Consider the following 9555-nt stretch of genomic DNA (forward strand, 5'->3'; position numbering starts at 1 on the left):
AGAGAGAGAGAGAGAGAGAGAGAGAGAGAGAGAGAGAGAGAGAGAGAGAGAGAGAGAGAGAGAGAGAGAGAGAGAGAGAGAGAGAGAGAGAGAGAGAGAGAGAGAGAGAGAGAGAGAGAGAGAGAGAGAGAGAGAGAGAGAGAGAGAGAGAGAGAGAGAGAGAGAGAGAGAGAGAGAGAGAGAGAGAGAGAGAGAGAGAGAGAGAGAGAGAGAGAGAGAGAGAGAGAGAGAGAGAGAGAGAGAGAGAGAGAGAGAGAGAGAGAGAGAGAGAGAGAGAGAGAGAGAGAGAGAGAGAGAGAGAGAGAGAGAGAGAGAGAGAGAGAGAGAGAGAGAGAGAGAGAGAGAGAGAGAGAGAGAGAGAGAGAGAGAGAGAGAGAGAGAGAGAGAGAGAGAGAGAGAGAGATTGGCCTCCCCCTCTGAATGTAACGCACAGACACGCAAGATGTCCGCAGCTCCAGGGGGTGGTCATACCTCTGTGCTTGGTACCACAGCCCAGCGTACTGGCGGGGAGCAGTTATGATTGTAGTAGGAAAAGTAGTAGCAGTAATGGTAGTAGTAGTAGTAGTAGTAGTAGTAGTAGTAGAAGTAATAGTAGTAGTAGTAATGGTGATAGCAGGAGTAGTAACTAGTTGTAGTAGAAGTAGTAGTAGAAGTGGTGGTGGTAGTAGTAGTAGTAGTAATAGTAGTAGTAGTAATATAACTAGTAGTAGGAGTAGTAGTAGTCGTAGTAGTAGTAGTAGTAGTAGTAGTAGTAATTATTATTATTATTATTATTATTATTATTATTATTATTAGTAGTAGTAGTAGTAGTAGTAGTAGTAGTAGTACAGTCAATTCTTTTTATCGGGACGAAAATTCATTCTCCCGCAGGCACCCTTTTTCCACGGGAAGTTTCCTGCTACCTGATTGGTGGAATGTACGATGTGCGAATACGTAATTTTATTTCAAATAATAACTAGATGATGTGAACCAACACTCATTTACTAACTCAAGTAACTCAAGGTAGTGAACGGATGATGAACTGAAGAAAGTGAACGGATGGTGAACTGAAGAAAGTGAACGGATGATGTACTGAAGAAAGTAAACGGATGATGAACTGAAGAAAGTGAACGGATGATGAACTGAGGAAAGTGAACGGATGATGAACTGAAGAAAGTGAACGGATGATGAACTGAAGAAAGTGAACGGATGATGAACTGAAAAAAGTGAACGGATGGTGAACTGAAGAAAGTGAACGGATGATGAACTGAAGAAAGTGGATGGGTAATGAACTGAAGAAAGTGAACGGATGATGAACAGAAAAAAGTGAACGGATGATGAACTGAAGAAAGTGAATGGGTAATGAACTGAAGAAAGTGAATGGGTAATGAACTGAAGATAGTGAACGGATGATGAACAGAAAAAAGTGAACGGATGATGAACTGAGGAAAGTGAACGGATGATGAACTGAGGAAAGTGAACGGATGATGTACTGAAGAAAGTGAACGGATGATGAACTGAAGAAAGTGAACGGATGATGTACTGAAGAAAGTGGATGGGTAATGAACTGAAGATAGTGAACGGATGATGAACTGAAGAAAGTGAACGGATGATGAACTGAAGAAAGTGAACGGATGATGAACTGAAGAAAGTGAACGGATGATGAACTGAAGAAAGTGAACGGATGATGAACTGAAGAAAGTGAACGGATGATGAACTGAGGAAAGTGAACGGATGATGTACTGAAGAAAGTGAATGGGTAATGAACTGAAGAAAGTGAACGGATGATGAACTGAAGAAAGTGAACGGATGATGAACTGAAGAAAGTGAACGGATGATGAACTGAAGAAAGTGAACGGATGATGAACTGAAGAAAGTGAACGGATGATGAACTGAAGAAAGTGAACGGATGATGAACTGAAGAAAGTGAACGGATGATGAACTGAAGAAAGTGAACGGATGATGAACTGAAGAAAGTGAACGGATGATGAACTGAAGAAAGTGAATGGGTAATGAACTGAAGAAAGTGAATGGATTATGAACAGTTATGAATAATGAAAGTGCCAGTTACCTCTCGCATAAAAAAATTAGGATTGTATAGAAATGAGCGAGGGTAGAAAATCTTGTGCAGCGTGGCGGCGAGAGATGGGGAGGCATGCAGTTAGGAAGTCCAGAGAAGCAGTCACAATGAAAAAATCGATAAAAGACTGAAAGAGATGCAACACTGCTGTGGAATTTAAAAGGCAGGAGACCGTCAGCAAGAGGAGGAAAGTTGATGAGACGAAGAGCCTTTGACTCTGTCCAATAGAACTGTGTGTGTAGAGCTCCCCACACATCAGATGCATACTCCATACGAGGGCGGACAAGGCCCCAGTATATGGACAGCATCTAGAAGCTGGAAAAAAAGAGGTGGAGACGATATAAAATCTCGAGGAAGTTGCTTTGGCGAGAGTTGAGATATGAAATGTCCAGCTAAGATTTTGAGTTTAGGATAGGCCGATAATGTTTAGTGTAGAAGGTGACACCTGAATGTTATCGAAGAATAGAGACCTAGGCGCATAGCACTCGGAGAGTGCACACCTCCGCCAAAAATCGTCCTGAAAATTGGTATGGGGATCAACTGTGACTCTATGCATCATATGGAGGCATTTGTTTAGAAATTTGATGAAATTCTATTTTTTTAAACTTTGACCATGGGCGAATTTTTTGAGGTCAAGGTCAAAGGTCAAGGTCAAGGCCATGCAAGGTGCGTCTTTCCATGAGCTAAAAAATTAATCAAATCTGAAGTCTCGACGATGACGAGAACCGAAGTTATGGCCAATCTGACGTTTTGAGCGACCTTGACCTTGATCTTTGACCTTAGACATAAAAAAATTTAATGGGTTCTATTCTGGATGGACACGAAGCTTCCCTGAAAAATTGGTTGAGATATCGGCAAAATTGTGCACAGGAGGCTGCTCATGAACAAACAAACAAATAAATAAACATACTGATCGGACCGAAAATATAACCTCCTTCCAACTTCGTTGGTGGAGGTAATAAGTAGTAATAGTGTCTTGCTGACAAGTGGAGAAATTTAGTTTTTGAATCACTAAAGGTCACTATGTTTCTTTTTTCCCATTCAGAATTGAAAGCAAGGCCAAAGGTTAAGCCTTCTGTAGCATCCTGCTTAAAAAGACCAGTAATTCCTGTTGACAGTGTCTTATGTTAAAAGGTATTGAGAAATGGAAATTAGTTATCAGCGTAAGAGTGGGTAAAACAGTGTGTTTTGAAAAGATCATTAATGAACAACAGAGAGTGGGTGATAGAAAAAAGTCCTGCGGAACACCACTGTTGATAGGCTTAGGGGAAGAATAATGGCCGTCTACCACAACAGAGAGAGATCGGTCATAAAGAAAATTGGAGCTAGCAATACAGAGAGAGGGGTAAATATCCGTTGGAAGCTAGTTTCAAAAGCAAAGCTTTGTGCCAGACTCTGTCAAAAGCTTTCGAGATGTTTAAGGCATCAGCAAAAGTTTTACTGAAGCGGCTAAGAGTGGATGACCAGGAGTCAGTTAGGAAGACATTAAGATCACCAGTAGAACGCCCCTTACGTAACCCATACTGGCGATCAGATAGAAGGTCAGAAGTTGATAGATGCTTATGAATCTTCCGGTTAAGGACTGATTCAAAATCTTTAGAAATACAAGAAAGTAAGGCTATAGGACGGTAGTTTGAGGGATTGGAACGGTCACCCTTCTTAGGCAAAGGCTATGTAGGCGTATTTCCAGCAGGAAGGAAGATAGATGATAACAGGCAGAGACGAAAGAGTTTGATCAGGCAGGGTGCCAGCACGGAAGTACAGCTTTTATGGACAGTAGAAGGCACTCCATCGTGTCCGTTAGCCTTCAGAAGATTGAGGCCATAGATGACATAAAAAATATTCTTCTTAAGAATCTTGATAATAGGCATAGTGGAGTCAGAGGTGGGATAAGTAGAAGGAATGTGCCCTGAATCGTTTAGAGTGGAATTTTCAGAGAGAAAGTTTGAACGATTAGTTCAGCCTTAGAGACATGTGACAGCTGTACTGCCGCCAGGCCTAAGGAGAGGTGGGAAAGATGAAACGGTAAAATTGTTAGAGATTCTTTTCACCATGTGCCAGAAGTCTCTGGAAGAATTTGAAAATACAAGGTCCTGGAATTTCCTATTGATAAAATAGTATTTGGTGAGTCGGACAATAGATTTTGCTCGATTCCGGGTAAAAATGTAAACATCATAATTAGGAGGAGTTTCAAGGTTCAGGTAATTTTTATGAGCAAACTTTCAATCATTTATAGCACGAGAACAATCGTTATTGAACCTGGTTTTGTAGCATGAGGAGTTAAAAATTGATAGATGTCTGGAAAATTATGATGAGTTGTCAGGAGGGAAAACTGAGTTTTTGAGTCATTGAAGAAAGTCAAGTGCCTTCGACCTCAATCAGAAATGATTGTAAAATGAAAGGTTTAACGTTTTGTAGCGACAGATCTTGAGTTTGTAACTCTTGTTTGAAAGTTCTTTTGTTGAAAATTGGTGACCAATGCTGAGTAGAATCATCGGCATGAATGGACTGAACAGTTTACTATGGAAAGATCATTAATTAAAAACAATACAAAGGAAACAGGAGACAGAATAGAGCCCTGCAGTACACCACTTTTTATCAGTTTTGGAGTAAAACAGTGACTGTCTACCACAGCAGCACAGATCGGCTTGAAAGAAACGAGAGAAAATCCAGAGATAGGGAAATAACCCGTAGGAGGGTAGTTAAGAAAGCAAAGACTTGCACCAGACTTCGTCGAAAGCTTTCGAGATGCTTGCGCACAGCGAGCTTTCCTAAAATTGATAAGATAGGATGACCTAGGATTAGTTAGGAAGGCAAGATCATTACTACAATGCCCCTTGTGGAATCCGTACTCGTGATCAGTAAGAAATGTAAAAGTTGTTGAAGACCTTTCCTGTTAAGGATTGTTTCAAAAGCTTTAGAAAGACAAGAAAGCAGAGATAATACGGCAATTTGAAGGGAATGAGCGGTCACCCTTCTTAAGTACAAGATGGATTTAGGCGTACTTCCAGCAGGAAGGAAAGATGGATGTGGAAAGACAGAAACGAAAAAGTTTGACCAGGCGGAGGATCAACACGGAAGCACAGTGTTTAAATGCAATTGAGGGTACTCCATCGGGTTCATAAGTCTTCTGATAGTTCAGGCCAGAAATGGCATTTGAGTTTTAATATCAAGCATATTGAAGTAAGAAAGGCGATGAGTTGGAGAACATCACCCTGAATCGTCCAGATTAAAAAATTTCAGAGAATGTTTGAGTGAAATGTTCAATTTCAGATAATGATATGATAGCTGCAATGCCATCAGGATTAAGAAGTGGAAGATATGAAAATATAAAGCTGTTGCTGTTGGAAGGTAATTTCGGATAGACGCTAGTAGTCTCTGAAAGAATTAGAGTTGGCAAGATTTTGACCATTTCCATCAACGAAAGTTTCTGGTAAGTCGAAGAATAGGTTTGGTTCGACTGCGGACAGAAATAGAAAAATCATGATTAACAGGAGTCCGAAGGCTCAAGTACCTTTTGTGAGCTGCTTCTCCATTTTTGATTGCATGAAAACATGTGTGATTGAATCAGGACTTTTTTGCATGAGGAGTAGAAAAAGCACATGGAATGTGTGCTTCTATCCCAGAGAAAATCACCTCCTTGATGCGCTGGGGATAAATTATACAGACGGATTTTTTTTTTTATCTGGAAGCAAATTATTCCATAGGATATCAGAAAAATACATACTTGGCTCATTCCCATGAGCTGAAGTTTGATGCTGAAAGCATCGCTTCCCCGGTGGGTCCACAGGCCGTATAGAAGTGATATGACAAAATACGGAAATATGGTTTTGAGCGGAGGAACACATGCCAAACAAAGGATTAGAAGGTATGAAGAGGTCTGGTGTTGGTCGTGTCTCGAACTGAAGTGAAGAGAGTGGATGATGAGTAAAGTGAGTGGATGATGAACTGAAAACCAGTAGCAGCTGTAGTGTCGCTCAGCTTCACACACCGCCGCATTCTCGGTCATCCAATTTCTCAGATCTTTATTGCATTCATTTGCTGTGCAGTAGTCCTCCTTCAAGCAGTTGTTGTGCCGGCCAGGACCAGGTGAGCTGCTGTTAGTGATGCAGATTAACAGGCTTGGCACATTGGTCCTTTCTCATGTGTGGTGGGTCGAAGAAACTTATTAGATAAAAAAGTATGAAGAATATGACTGGACTTTACATGGGGCTTTACAAAGTCCGTGTACGTAGGCAGCAGCACCGTGGCAGCCAATACCAGCTTCCTTAAACCATTCAACGGCCCTTGCCCAACACCTCGGCGTGAAGGAGCCGGAAATGGAATATCGCTAATTTACTTCTCAAAGAAGGCTCTGAGGCAAACTCCGCAATATTTCATTCAAATAATTTAGATAATTGCGTATTGAATGATGAGAGAAGGAAGCGCTGCTCGCCTTGCCTTATTTTCAAGACGAAGCCTCGTAGGGCCACCGGTAGCTCTAGTTGTTTCTCGCCACCGTTTTGTCAAGCTGATGGAAAGCTGAGTAAATGCAGGCTTCCAATGATGTGCGATCGACACTAATGTATTAAGTCAGCACGCTTTTCGAATGTGTCAGGGGAGGCGGTGGCTGAATGATTAGCGTGACGGCCCCGCGTTCAGGAGCTCCAGGAGGGACGCGGGTTCGAATCCTGGCCGCCGCATAGCTGAGGTTTTTCAGTCACCGCCGAGTGGCCTAAGACTACCCACATGCTGGCCTGAAGACCACCCATCAACCTGGGCTCTAGATAACCTCTCCAAAGAGAGGCTCAAAGATGATTTCCGCGAGGCAGCATGAGCCAACACAAAATGGCGCAACTATAAATTCTCACCTGCGCCAGAACGGGCTGGGCCGACCATCAGGCCCCACCGGGAAGAAGCCTTGGGCCGACCATCAGGTCCCACCGGGAAGAAGCCTACCGGCGCAATAGGCCGCGACGTAAAAATAAAAAAAACTGCTGTCGAAAATCAATTTATTATAAATATTGGCACGAAACACTCAAGACGCAATCGGCCAGACGAGAGGTGCCGATGTTGCTTATCTCGTGCGGAACACTTACAGAAGGGCAATCACAGAGTTACTGCAAGCCGCCTTCCCGCAGAGGTCAGTGCCTTGACAGGACATGTCTGCCGGCCTGGTTGGTACCCTCTGTCAGCTCTCCGAATAAAGTAGACGTCATCGGCTGACCGATGGTGCGGAGATATTGCATGCAAAATTGTACTACGGATTTATTTTCGTCAAAAATGAAGCTGACACATTCTAGACTTGTGCTTTTTTTTTCATTGGCACTGATCGCGTGTCACTGAGGCCTGAGCGTGATGTTATCCTTGCATCAGCTGATAGCAAACAAAGAAGCCGCCATATATTTCCTCTGATGGTTCGCTCTTGCATGACGCGAAGCAAGGTGAGCAAGACTTTCATCTCTGCTGTATTTTCATACGAAATTATTTGTATTACTTGTATGAAATATTGCAGTGCTTTCCCTTACGACCCTTCTGGAGAAGCAAATGAGAGGCATTGCATTTCCGTCTCCTTCACGCCGAGGGACGGATACTGCCGCCCTCGACTTAAATTAAGCTTATAAGTGTCCAATTGACTGACGACTGACATGCGATGACGACCGAAAACGACCGCCGGTAAAATTACTGTACTTAGGAGAGGGAGAGAGAAAAGAGAGAAAAAACTTACGTCTTCAAAATCGAAGTCGTCTGCGGCGGGGGGTGAAGGGCATCGGCCGAGAGCCAAGCGCTGGCTGCTCACGAGGCTGAGGAGACTCCCCTCCAGCAGCACCAGCACCGCCGCGGCCACGCCCCGCCTCATGCTGACCTGTGACCGAGAAAATGCAAAGAACATAAGAATGTAAGGAGTCTGCAAGAGGCCGGTTGGCCTATACAAGGCAGCTCCTGTAATCTTAACACCACCTTACCTCACTATCCATGAATTCGTCCAACCTCTTCTTAAATGAAAGTAGAGCACTTGTATTGTTACCTTCTGCCAATGCGAGGACCACATTGGAAATAAGTATTTGTAGTCATATGCTTTTTCTGTTATCCTCCTTAAATTGGATATATCATATAAATATACACACTTCATCAAATGAAAATGAAAATAAATTATTCAGAGCGAAAGGAAACAAAAAGAGAGTCTAGAGGAGTCTATTTGTGTATCTATAGACTAGCCAAAACAAAGGCGGCCAAGATTGGAATGTTATCAAATATTTCAAACAGATAATTCTATCAGTGTATTGATCTTGTGGAAAAAAATAAATAAATAAATAAAACAGCCAGACTAAGTTAGTTTATAAAGAATAATATAACTTATAGTGCTAAGCTGTAGGAGATAAGTAAACTCATTGATTTTGTGGATAACTGGAAAAAGGGAAGTTTGTAGGACACTCAGACGAAAAGAGGAAGAGCAAAGAAGACTAATTCATTTTGTCAGAGATGAAGTGATACGCAAACGTAACCAATTTGTGGATGAACCTGAAAGACTAGGGAAAAAAGAAAGCAGCTTAGAGAGACAGTAACAGCTTGACAGTGAAATGATTATAAAAAAGTTTCAACACGAGAAACGATTTTCTGAACTACCAGTGAGCGCACAACTCAGTAGTGTGTGCATGTGTTTGTGTGGCGGCACATGTGTATTGCTGCGGTCAAAGGCCCCCCGCACCCCAGGGTGTAGCTGTGCACTCCCTCCTGCACCTGTGTGTGTGGGGGGGTGGGGAGAGAGAGAGAGAGAGAGAGAGAGAGAGAGAGAGAGAGAGAGAGAGAGAGAGAGAGAGAGAGAGAGAGAGAGAGAGAGAGAGAGAGAGAGAGAGAGAGAGAGAGAGAGAGAGAGAGATTTATGGAGCCCCCAAACTGTGACCGAGAGTTGAGAGGAAGAGGAATAACTTTACGTAAGAGTTTGTGCCGCGAACCGGTGTGGCGTTGTTGTCGTGGTGGTCTAGAAAAAAAAGCAGAAAAGTTTCGTGTGTTGTCAAAAAAGATTTGTAGGTGTGTTCATGACTGCCAACACCTGCCTGTGTGTGTGTGTGTGTGTGTGTGTGTGTGTGTGTGTAGAGGTAATCATGGCTCGAAATTAGTGGCGTACACACACACACACACACACACACACACACACACACACACACACACACACACGCACACAGGGGCTTACCAAAAGATGGAAGGAAGGAAGGCAAAAGCGTGAGTGAGCGTTTCTCTGTGCGTCTGATCGTCGTCTTTGTCCTGCTCCCAAGGAAAGGCTGAGTGGCAGGCGAGGCGACGCGGCCTATTTAAGGGCCAAGGCAGCCTGTTGGCAATGCAGGAATTATGGCCACTTTTGTGTGTGCAGGACGATGTGAATGCAGAGACAGACAAACAGACTGACGGGCAGAGAGACAGTAAATAGACAGACGAATGTGCAAGGATAGGTAGACACCCATGCAGGCAGGCAGAAAAAAGCCGCCAGACAGGTAGTTAGAGTGTGAGGAACAGGT

General features: G+C 43.1%; 1 long non-coding RNA gene across 1 annotated transcript; it reads right to left on the reverse strand.

Moving 5' to 3' along the window:
- Positions 1–406: 406 nt before the first annotated feature.
- LOC127005579 (uncharacterized) lies at positions 407–9315 on the reverse strand. The gene is made up of 3 exons (XR_007758725.1): positions 9234–9315; positions 7767–7904; positions 407–500 (listed from the first exon to the last, which is right to left on the reverse strand). It is a non-coding gene; the product is annotated as an uncharacterized LOC127005579 (long non-coding RNA).
- Positions 9316–9555: the final 240 nt, after the last annotated feature.

This window comes from Eriocheir sinensis, chromosome 30 (genome assembly GCF_024679095.1).
Source record: "Eriocheir sinensis breed Jianghai 21 chromosome 30, ASM2467909v1, whole genome shotgun sequence".
NCBI lineage: Eukaryota > Metazoa > Arthropoda > Malacostraca > Decapoda > Varunidae > Eriocheir > Eriocheir sinensis.